This window comes from Dasypus novemcinctus, chromosome X (genome assembly GCF_030445035.2).
Source record: "Dasypus novemcinctus isolate mDasNov1 chromosome X, mDasNov1.1.hap2, whole genome shotgun sequence".
Classification (NCBI taxonomy): Eukaryota; Metazoa; Chordata; class Mammalia; order Cingulata; family Dasypodidae; genus Dasypus; species Dasypus novemcinctus.
The window spans coordinates 112,774,225-112,786,423 of record NC_080704.1 but is presented as its reverse complement, the minus strand read 5'-3'; the positions used below and the strand labels follow the sequence as shown (position 1 = coordinate 112,786,423).

Genomic DNA, 12,199 nt, shown 5'->3' with positions numbered 1-12,199 from the left:
GGAACTCACAGGCTTCCTGCTGCCCTGAGAGAGACAGCAGTTAAAAAAAGGGCAGAAAGGAGGACAGATTCCAAGTTAGCAGCTGATCCATTTGCTAAGTGTCAATCTGGCCCCAGGTAAAGGGACTCTTTCTGAAGAGCAAATCAACACAGAAAGACAGTTTAGCTCAGTAGGAGTTTCAAACTTGAAAGTGCAAGCTCTCTTGTTCAATTCCTGGTTCCTCTTAGAGTAGAGATCCACTGGGATATTAAAGATCTAGCTGATACTTTATGACAGGGAAACACAGACATTATCCTTGTACTAGCTTCCCTCAGGTCTCTTATTCTTCCTTAAAAAAAGGTTACTTTTGTTATATAATTTAACTTAGTTTACTTACTAAAACCACTTCAAACTATGCAGTGAGAAAGCTGCAGGGTAATTGGTTGATCAACACTGACAGCCTGACAAAGATCCACAGGGGCTTAAGAGAGAAGTCTGTTTTTTCTTAATGTTTGGTTGACTCCTTGCTTGTGGGTTGGTTCATTTTTTTGTTTTCTTGTCTTTCCTTCCTCTTTATACCTCTCCCCTTTTTATTAAATTATGTGCTGCCAGATTGTTTCTTGTTTGCTGTGTTTAATCTTCCTCAATTTCCTCCTTTCTGTGTGTACTGATTTGGCTACCAATGCTATTTCTTTCCCTTCCTACATCTTTCTATCTTCCATCTTCTGTTATTCTTCTTACATTTCACTTCTCTTTGTTTAGCCCCCAGTTTTTCTGGCTTTTTATTTCTAACACTTCTGTTCTGTTTTCTATCTTTTATTAACATTTTCTGTTTGTGTCCTTTCCTTTCTCTTTCCCTCTCTCCTCATCATGCTGACCTTTTCATTCAAACTATATTCTTCTTTATATTCAGTTTCCCAATTCATTGTAGGTACTCCACATTTTTATTTCTATATCTCTACACTGCTTACATGAATTTAACATTCATTCACCTAGGTATTATATGGTTCTTTTGTTAATATTTACTATCAATATTATATTATCTTATACTTTATCTTTTCTTACCACTTTTGCTTTCACTGGCCCAAATCTTTTTTCTTCAAGGGAACTTAGACAACAACAAGGGAATTGAAGAAGAAGAATGAAGTGTCAAAGAGAAAACTGAACACATGCACAAAAACAGCAACTAAATAAAACCCAAGACTAGGCCAAAAAGCTAATCAACTGAACAAACCCATCAAGATAAAATGATGACCGGACAGCAACAAAAAATTACAAACCATACAAATAATCAGGAAGAAATGGCCCAGTCCAAAAAACAAACCCAAAACCAGGAAAAGGAGCAGAACATCAAACAATTTATCAAAGTTCTCCAAACAAATATCATGGCCCAATTTAATGAAGTGAAGGAAGAGATTAATGATATTAAGAAAACACTTGGAGAGCATACTGAAAAAAATTATAAGCATACACAAAATGATAACAGACATGATGGTGATGAATGGCACAATCAAAGAAATCAAAAATACACTCCCAGCAAATAACAGCAGATTTGAACAGGCAGAGGAAAAAAATTAGTGATGTGTAAGGTAGTACATCTGAAATCAAACAGATAGTAGAAGTGATAGATTAAAAGATTGAAAAGATCCAGCAGGGATTTAGGGATTTGAATGACAACATAAAACAGACAAACATGCATTATAGTCATTCCAGAAGGAGAATAGAAAGTAAAGGGAACAGAAGGGGTGTTGGAGGAAATAATGGCTGAAAATTTCCCAAATCTATGGAGGGAAATGGATGTACATGTCCAGGAAACACAGCACACCCCAAACAGTAAAACCCCCCACAGGCCTACTCCAAGACATACATTGTCAAATTACGCAATGCTCAAAACAAAGAGAAAATACTGAAGGCAGCAAGAGAAGAGAGAACCATCACAAACAAGGGAAGGTCAATAAGATTAAGTGCTGATTTCTCATTTGAAAGTATGAAGGCAAGAAGGCAGTGGTATGACATATTCAAGGTACTAAAAGAAAAAAAAATTCCAGCAAAGAATACTCCATCCAGCAAAGCTGGCATTCAAAAATGATGGAGAGTTCAAAATATTTGAAGATGAACAGAAACTAAGAGAGCATGCTAATCAGAAACCTGCCATTCAAAAATACTAGAGAGAATTCTACAGCAGGAAAGGAAAAAAAAAGAACAGGAGAGACAGCATTGGAGGAGAGTATAAGAACAATTAAAAACCAAAAAAGAAATAAAAACAACATCTGACACACACAAATTGAAAGAAAATATGGCTAATATAAGTAATTCTTTGACAGTAATAGCATTGTTAATGAATTAAAATCACCAGTAGAGAGACACAGATTGGCAGAATGGATAAGGAAATATGGCCCAACTATATGTTGTCTACAAAAAACCCACCTTACACTCAGGGATTGAAGGAGGTTGTAGTGAATGGCTGAAAAAAAATTTTAAAAAGCAAACAATAACCAAAAAGGGCAGGAGTAGCTATACTAAATTGGACAAAATAGACTTTAAATGTAAAACTCTTTTGAGAGACAAAGGTAGACACTATATATTAGTAAAAGAGGTACTCTTTCAAGAAGAAAGTGCAATCATACATATTTATGCACCTAACTAGAGTGCCTGAAAATACATGAGGCAAACACTGGGAAAAATAAGTGGAGAAACAGATGCCTTTACAATTATAGTGGGAGACTTTAATATGCCATTATCACCATTAGACAGAACATCTCAACAGAGAATCAATAAAGAAACAAATACATTGAATAATATATTAGAGAATCTGGACCTAGTAGATATACACAGAACACTACACCCAAATACACCAGGATATACATTCTTCTCAAGTGCACATGATCATTCTCCAAGTTATATCACATGCTCAGACACAGAGAAAGTCTCAATGAATACAGAAAGATGGAAATCATTCAAAATAATTTTTCTGATCACAATGGAATAAAGCTGGAAATCTGCAAAGACTAGGAAGCAGATTAGGCACAAAAATATGGATGTTAAGCAACCCACTCTTAGGAAAACATTAGGTCAAGGAGAAAATCACAAAATACACCAGTAACTACCTTGAAACTAATGAAAATGGCAACACAACATATCAAAACTTATAGGAAGAAGCAAAAGCTGTACTGACAGGGAAATTAATAGCCATAAATTCATATACCAAAAAGTGGAAAGAGGTAAAATTGAATACCTAACTGCACACTTGGAGGAATTAGTAAAGAAAACAACAAACTACCCCAAAGGGTGGAGAAAGAAAGCAATAACAAAGAGTAGAGCAGAACTAAAAGAAATAGAAAATAAGGAAGCACTAGAATAAATAAACAAAACAAAGACCTGGTTCTTTGTGAAGATCAATAAAATGGATAATTCCTTACCTAGACTAACAAAGAAAAAAAGAGAGAAGATGCAAATACACGAAACAAGAAATGAGGAAGAGGATATCGACACTGACCCCACAGAAATAAAATCTATCAAAGAGGATACTTTGAAAAGCTTTATGCCAACCAGGACAATTTAGAGGAAATGGACAAATTCCTAGAAACAAATAAGCAGACTACATTGTTGAAAGAAGAATTGATAATCTCTCCCAAACTTTTAGGAAAGAACTAACATCCATCTTGCTTAAACTCTTCAAAAATATTGAAATAGAAGGAACATTGCCTAACTCATTCTAGGATGCCAACTTTACCCTAATACCAAGCCAAACAAAGACACCACAAGAAAGGAAAATTATAGACCAGTTTCTCTAATGAACCTTGATGCTAAAATCACCAACAAATTGCTTGCTGATTGTATTCAACAACACATCAAACAAATTATACACCATGACCAAGTGGGTTTCATCCCTGGTAAGTAAAGAGGGTTTAGCATAAGAAAATCAATTAATGTAATACACCACATAAACAGATTAAAAGAAAAAAATCACATGACCATATCAATAGATGCCAAAAAAGCATTTGACATAATACGATATCATTTCCTGATAAAAAACACTGCAAAAGATAGGAATAGAAAGAACCTCTCTGAAAATGATAAAGAGTATATATGAAAAACCCACAGCTAACATCATGTACAAAGGTGAAATACTAAAATCTTTCCCTCTAAGATCAGGAACAAGACCAGGATGCCCACTATCCCCCCTCCTATTTAACACTGTGCTAGGAGTACTTGCTTAAGAACTAAAGGAAGAAACATATAAAAGGCATCCACATTAGGAATGAAGATATCAAAATTTCACTCTTTGCAGACAACATGATCCTATACATAGAAACCCATGAGAAATCTACAACAAAGCTTTTTGGACTTATAAATGAGTTCAGTAAAGTGTCAGAATATAAGATCAATGAACAAAAATCAATAGCATTTATGTACTCCAATTATGAGGAATCTTAGGTGGAAATCAAGAAAAAAAACCATTTACAATAGTATATAAAAAATTGAATGCCTAGGAATAAATTTAACTAAAGATGTAAAAAGCTTATATACAGAAAACTATACACTCTTAAAGGAAATCAAAGAAGACCTAAATAAATGGAAGAATATTCCCTGTTCATGGATAGAGAGACTTAATATCATTAAGACGTCTATCCTACCAAAACTCTTCTACAGATTTAATGCAATCCCAATAAAACAACACAGCATTATTTATTGAACTAGAAAAACTAACTGTGAGATTTATTTGGAAAGGACGGAGGGCCCAAATAGCCAAAGAAATATTGCAAAAGAAAAATAAAATGGGAAGACTTTAAAACATACTACAAAGCTGTAGAATTAAAAACAGCATGGTATAGGCACAAGAATAGACATACTGACAAATGGAACCAAACTGAGAGTTTGGATATAGATTCTCGCATATATAGTCATCTGATATTCGACAAGGCCAACAATCTCACTCAACTGGGAAAGAATTGCCTCTTCAACAAACAGTGCTTGGAGAACAGGATATCCATATGCAAAAGAATGAGAATGGAACACCATCTCACAATTATACAAAAATCAACTCAAAATGGATCAAAGATTTAAATATAAGAGCCAGAACTATAAAGAACTTGAAGGACAATGTAGGGAAGCATCTACTGGACCTTGTAATAGAAAATGGCTTTATGAGCTCCACACCCAAAGCACAAATAGCAAAAGAATAATAGATAAATGGGACTTCCTCAAAATTAAAACCTTTTATACCTTAAAGGAATTTATCAAAAAAGTGAAAAGTCAGCCTATTCAACAGGAGAAAATATTTGGGAACCATCTAGTTGATAGGAGCCTAATATTCAGCATATATAAAGAAATCCTCTATCTCGAAAATAAAAAGAGAAACAACCCATATAAAAAATGGGCAAGAGATTTGAACAGAATCATCTCCAAAGAAGAAACAAAAGTCTACAAAGCACACGAAAAGATGCTCAACTTCACTATTTATTAGGGAAATGCAAATCAAAATTACAATAAGTTACAATCTTACACCCATTAGACTGGCGGCTATTGGAAAAAACAGAGTACTACAAGTGTTGAAGTGGGTGTGGAGGAATAGGAACACTCAAACACTGATGGTAAGAATGTAGAAAGATCCTGCCATTGTGGAGGACAGTTTGGCAGTTTCTCAAAAAACTAGCAACTGATTTGACATAGGACTCAGCAACCCACTGCTGGGTATATACCCAGAGGAACAGAAAACTAGAACATGAACCAACGTATGCACACCAATGTTCTTAGCAGCATTATTCACTATTGCCAAAAGTCGGAATCAACCCAAATGCTCATCAACAGAGGAATGGATAAACAAAATATTGTATATACATACAATGGAATACTACTCAGCTGTAAGAAGGAATACAGTACTAACACATGGGATAACATGGATGAATCATGAGGACCTTATGTTGAGTGAAGCGAACCAGGCATTGAAGGACAAACACAACATGATCTCTGTGATATGAATCAAGCAAATCAAGATGTCTCAGACAGCTAAAGACTAGAAGATCGGGATACAGTAAATCAGTGGGGAAGGAAGGTGGTGAGCCCACACTCACATGGGCAAAATCTGTGGTAAAGTGGAAGTAAGTAATTAAGCAGAGAAGTGATAAGATAGGGGCATAGGGATACTATTGGGTTGGGCTGTACAAGCTTGAGGAGGCAAGGGTCGTGAAAAAGTGTCTGATGATCCATGGAATTGGGGGAGGTTTGGGTGTAAGCGCGTGAACACAGGAGATTGTCAGGTACGTGTTTGAAACTATAATGTTGAGAAAATTCTTTAGAAAATATAATAAGGAAGGGTTGCTGATTTAAGGTGTTTGATGGGGGCATTTGGCACAGGATGCACCTGGGACAGACTTCTAGGGAGTGTGTGAGTGTTCATCTTGTCATAGCATGTTATATCAGTGGGTTGAGAATTATACAATGAGCGGGAAGGTGTTGTACCCCCATCCTGGGGAGGCCTGATGCTCTCAAACAAAAGGGAGTGTGTCTCTAGAAAGCATGGTTGGCTCCCAATAGGGGAGTACAGACTAGAGTGTCAAACCTCAGCATTGTTTCAAGTATCTATGAATCTTGTCCTTCAAGCAGTGAAGCTTGAATGTCACTGTGGGACCTGAGGGGAGAGGGAGTGAGGAATAGAATAGATGGAAGAGGGGGTAACTGGAGGGTACAATGAAAGTGTTCTGCATGATCGTGCAATGTTGGATACAGGCCATGTTAAATTTCACCAAAAATTCATAAAAGTATATAGTTTAAAATGTAAACCCTAATGTAAATCATAATGTATCCAAAAATTTAAAAAAGTGTACAGTCTAAAATGTAAACCATAATGCAAACCATAATGGAACCATGGTTACTAGCTATGTTTCAATATCTGTACATCAGTTGTAGCAAAGGTAACATCCACATGTAAAACAATCATTGCTGGGGAAGTGGGAAAAGGGTTTGATGCTGGGTATATGGGAGTCCCCGAAATTCTCTAGGTGAATTTATTGTGACCTAAAACTTTTTTGAAGACATAATAAAAAGAAAAAGATGTAGAAACTGAGGGAGAGACGGAAGAGATTGCCTAGCCATTGTACATACAGTGCAACACCTATTACAGTGATGAAAGGCAAAATGTCAAAAAATTGTTATGGTATTTTTCATTTTTTAGTAGCCCAATTTATTTTTTCCTTTTTTTAGTTTTTCTAAACTCTTATTTATCTTAATTCTAATCTTTAAACCTATTATTACTATTTCATTTTCCTATCACCTGAATTTAGCAATACATAAGGCTTCATTTTGAAGATGTGTTGGATGACAGAGGGGTTCAACTATGGCAGGGGAAGAGCACTGCTTTGGGGTGTCATTGATGGGAGATGCATGGGTGGGAGGGATTTTGCCAGGGCATGCATATAGGGTTTATAGATATGTTCAGATATTCGTTTGGGTATTGAGATAGCATGTAGAGTTTCACACAACAACTAAGGATGATATGGTCTCATCCTGGGAAGCTCTGTTGCATCCCCCAATGGAAGAGCAAAAATCTCCCAAGCACATGGGCAAAGACCAGTGAAGAAAGATGGTCCAAGGATGGGTTCTTGATACTGATAACTATGCTCATGAACCCACACGCTTGAAATTTCAACTTGGCCTAGAGATGTAGGATGCATAAGAGTTACCTCCTAATAGCCTCCATGTTGCTCAAATGTGTCCATTCTCTAATCCAAACTCAGCATATAAATGCATTACCTTCCCCCTATCATGGGAAATGACTTCCAAAGATAAAGCTCCCTGCCCCCAAGGAATTACTACCAGGCACCAACTAGCAATGCAACTGGAAAAAGATCTTGAATAAAAGGGGGAAAAGGTAAAGATAAAAAAGTTTGTATGGCTAAGAGATTTCAAAGTGAGTTGGGAGGTCATTCCAGAGATAATGCTTATGCACATCTCCGCAGGATCTAATAGATTGCCAAAGTAGATACCACCCCAAATAATGAGGCTCCTGAGAGCTCTGGAGAGAACCAGGTCCTACAGTCATGGCAGATGGCTCTGAAGTTCAGTGTCTTGCCATTGGGCCCTACTTTGAAATTTGAGCACCTGAAAGTGATGGAGTTGGGCTCAGATACGACTTCTCTACACATGCCTCTTCTGTCACTTTTACTGAACCCATGGTTGTCCCTCGGGTTTGTGTATGTTCAAGAGACTTGAATCTCTAGACTGTCCATGTGCCACATGGGCCCTGAGCCTCAGAAGAGTTGCAACACCTACTCTCCAGTTCATTGGACTTACCCAGGTCAGTTAACAAGGAGGTGATGATGGTCAACCACCACATCAAGGAACCAAGAGTATCTACAACTGCAAGCAGGAAAATGCCATTCATCAGCCATGTGGAGTCTAAGCCCCCTCTCAAATTAGAGGTGGTGTAGGCATCAACATCCCTGGGTCTTCAGTATGGAGGAATAAAATAAGGATCAGATTGGACTTCCTGATATTTTACTATAGAATTTTATGATTCTAGCAATGGAAGAAATTATATCACTGATGTGGATAAAGTGGCCACAGGAGTTGCTGAAGGTAGGGAATGAGAAAAAGAGGTGTGATATAGGGGAATTTTTGGGACCTGGAGTTGTCCTGAATGATATTGCAGTGACATTATATATCCTGCCATAACCCACTGAATGGACTGGGAGAGAGTATAAACGACAATGCAAACTATAATCCATGTTATGTAGCACTGTTCAAAAATATATTCATCAAATGCAATGAGTGTACCACACTAATGAAAAGAGCTGTTGATGTTGGAATAGTGGGGGGTATAGAGAGTGGGGTATATGGGAACCTCTTATATTTTTTAATGTAATATTTTGTGTGATTTATGTATCTTTAAAAATAGATAATAATAAAAAAGAAAACGAAAGCTGGTTCTTTGAGAAAACCAACAATATTGACAAACCCTTAGCTAGACCAACAAAGGAAAAAAGTGAGAATACACAAATAAATGAAATCAGAAATGAAAGAGTGGACAATACAACTGACCCCGCTGAAAATAAGAGATCATAAGACAATGCTATGAACAACTGTATGAGAAAAAATCTAGACAATTTAGAGGAGATGGACAAATTCCTAGAAACACAGACCATCTACACTGACCCTAAAAGGGATAGAAGATCTCAACAAAGCAACTGAAAAGTGAAGAAATTGAGCCAGTCATGGAAACCTCCCAAAGATGAAAAGTCCGTGACCAGATCATTTTTCAGATGAATTTTACCAATGACTCAAATATGATATAATACCAATCTTGCTCAAGCTCTTCCAAAAACTGAACAGGAAAGATCACTACCAAGCTTATTCTATGACACCAACATCGCCATAGTACCAAAAACCAGAAAAAGATTCTACAAAATAAATTACAGACTCATATCTCCAATGAATACGAATGCAAAAATTCTCAAAAATATACTTGTAAACTTAATCCAAAAGCACAATAAAAGAATTATACACCATGATCAATTGGGTTTTATTCCAGGTACACAAGTGTGGTTCAACAAAAGAAAATCTTATAGTGTAATAAGCCACATTGATAAATTGATAAATTGAAAAATCACACGATCCTTTTGATTGATGCAGAAAAGGCATTTGACATAATACCACACCCTTTCTTGATGAAAAAAATTCAACAGAAAAGAATAGAAGGAAACTTTCTCACTATGGTAAAGTTCACATATGAAAAAGCTACAGCTAGCATTGCACTCAATGGTGAAAAATTGAAAGATTTCCCGATGAGAAAAAGGACAAGAAAAGGATGCCCACTGTCAACATTGTTTTTCAGTACATATCCAAAAGAAAGAAAGGGAATGCCTATCTCACACCTTACATAAGAATTAACTCAAAATGGATCAACAACCTAAAATTAAACATGAAATTAATCCTTTGCAACTCAAAGGCCTATTCCGAAGGGTGAAAATTAGCTGACTCCATCAATGGGAGAAAATATTTGGCAATCACATATCTGATAAGGTTTAATATCCATGATATTCAAAGAGATAATAGAATTCGGCAATAAAAAGACAAACTGATTAAAAAATGGCACAAAAAGTTGAAAAGGCTGTTGTCCGAGAAGAAATACATATAGCAAAGAAACACACAAAAAAATGTTCAATATCACTAGCAATTAGGTAAATGTAAATAAAAACTGCAATGAGACCTAATTTCACACCTATTAGACTGCCTCTATTAAAAAGTCAAAAAACTGTATACGTGGGAGAAGATGTGGAGAGATTGACATGCTTATTCACTATTGGTGGGATTGTAGAATGGTACATTCACTTTGGATGACTGTTTGGCAGTTCCTAAGGAAGTTGAATACATACTTGTCATGTGATCTGGCAATACCATTACCATGTATATACACAGAAGAACAGAGAGGAGAGACACAAACAGACATATGCACACTGATGTTTATAGTGGTGTTATTCACGATTGCCAAAAGTTGGAAACAACCCAGGTGTCCATCAACTGAAGAAGTGGTAAACAAGTTGTGGTATATACACATGATGGAATATTATGCAGTGGGAAGGAGAAATGAAGTGGTGAAGCAAATGACAACATGGATGAACCTGGAGGACATTATGTTGAGTGAAGTAAGCCAGACGAAAAAGGACAAATAATATAAGATTGAACTATTATGAACTAAATATATTGTTTAAACACATGGAATTAATAGTTAGAATATAGGTCACCAGAAAATAGAAGGAGGGAAGAGAATGGAAAGCTGAGGGTTAATCTGCACAGAACTGGTAAAAAGGATGTTTATAAATCTTTGGAAATGAATAGAAATGGTGATAGCACAGTATGGTGTTTGTAACTAGCAGAGCTATATATGAGTATGACAGTATTTGAAAGGGAAAGTCTAAGGTCTTGTATATTGGCAAATGGAAAGCTAAAAACGAATATGTTACTGTATAAGATAGTAAAATCACATGAAAAACACAAATATGAGTGATGTTATTTATACAAGACTGTTTTTACAAACTATAAATACAAATATATTGAGAGAAGGAAAAAGAATACAGCTATGTACAGCAGAAGAAGCATAGATTGAGAAGTGATGAGTTTTGTTTGTTTTTCATTTATTATTTTTATTATTGGAATAATGAAAGAGCTTTAAGAATGATTCAAGTGATGAATGCACAAATATGTGAATACACCTAATACCATTGATTATAAACTTTGGATGGATGTATGCTTTATTAATATGTGTCAATAAAATTTATAAAAATGTATAAGGGATTCTCAATACCTCATACCTTTCCACATTTTCCCCTATTATAAACATCATACATCATTGTGGTACATTTGTTATCCTTGAAGAACAAATATTGAAGCATTACTACTAACCAAGGTCTATAGTTTATATTTTAGTTTACACTTTTCACTATACAGTTTCATAGGATTTGACAATATTTATAATGATCTGTATCCAGTATCACAATGTCATGCAGAAGAATTTCAATGCCCTAAAAATGCCTTATGTTCTACCTATTCTTTTATTACCCACCCCCACAGAATCTCTGGTACCCTCTATCTTTATGTCAACATTACAAATTCTTCCATTACAAAAGTAATAATAAGTCTACTCTGATCCATGACTATATTTCCCCTTTATGTTTGTTAAATCTATATGCCACATTTTCACTGATAGGGACCCAATAAGGTATTTTGCCCTTAAATTACACCTGGGTTGCTTAAGTCAATAATTCTAGATTTTATGATCCAAGACACAAATTTGCTAATATTTCACCAATCTCTAATTAATATAATCTCTCTTAAAAAAACATTTAAAATAAAACACTTGCTTGAAATTCCTATCTCAATTTGTGAAGTCATTTTTTATTAATTCATATCCTGAGTGAAATCGTCAATTTAAACAATTAGAAATGTTTATGAGATTCTGTATATATTTTAATTTTGTGACATGAAATTAAAAAAACAGATAAATAAAAATCATGCCCACAATTATTCCAACCAATATTTTAAAGGTTGCCTATAAATTTTAGGTTGTTGATGTGGCCTCTCCTAAGTTTCTTTCTCATATTTTTCTCACCTGCTACAAAAGCTAAATGAAAGTCATTCTCCCCACATCCTTAGACATATACTTAACTCTAACAAACTGGAAGAAGAAACTTCAGAAAATTAATTTCTATTTATTAAAGGTCAC

General features: G+C 35.4%; 1 protein-coding gene across 1 annotated transcript in view; it reads right to left on the bottom strand.

Moving 5' to 3' along the window:
- Nucleotides 1-12,199, bottom strand: part of NRK (Nik related kinase) — a 295,895-nt gene that overhangs the window by 55,767 nt on the left and 227,929 nt on the right. The gene's annotated exons all lie outside the window — the stretch shown is intronic.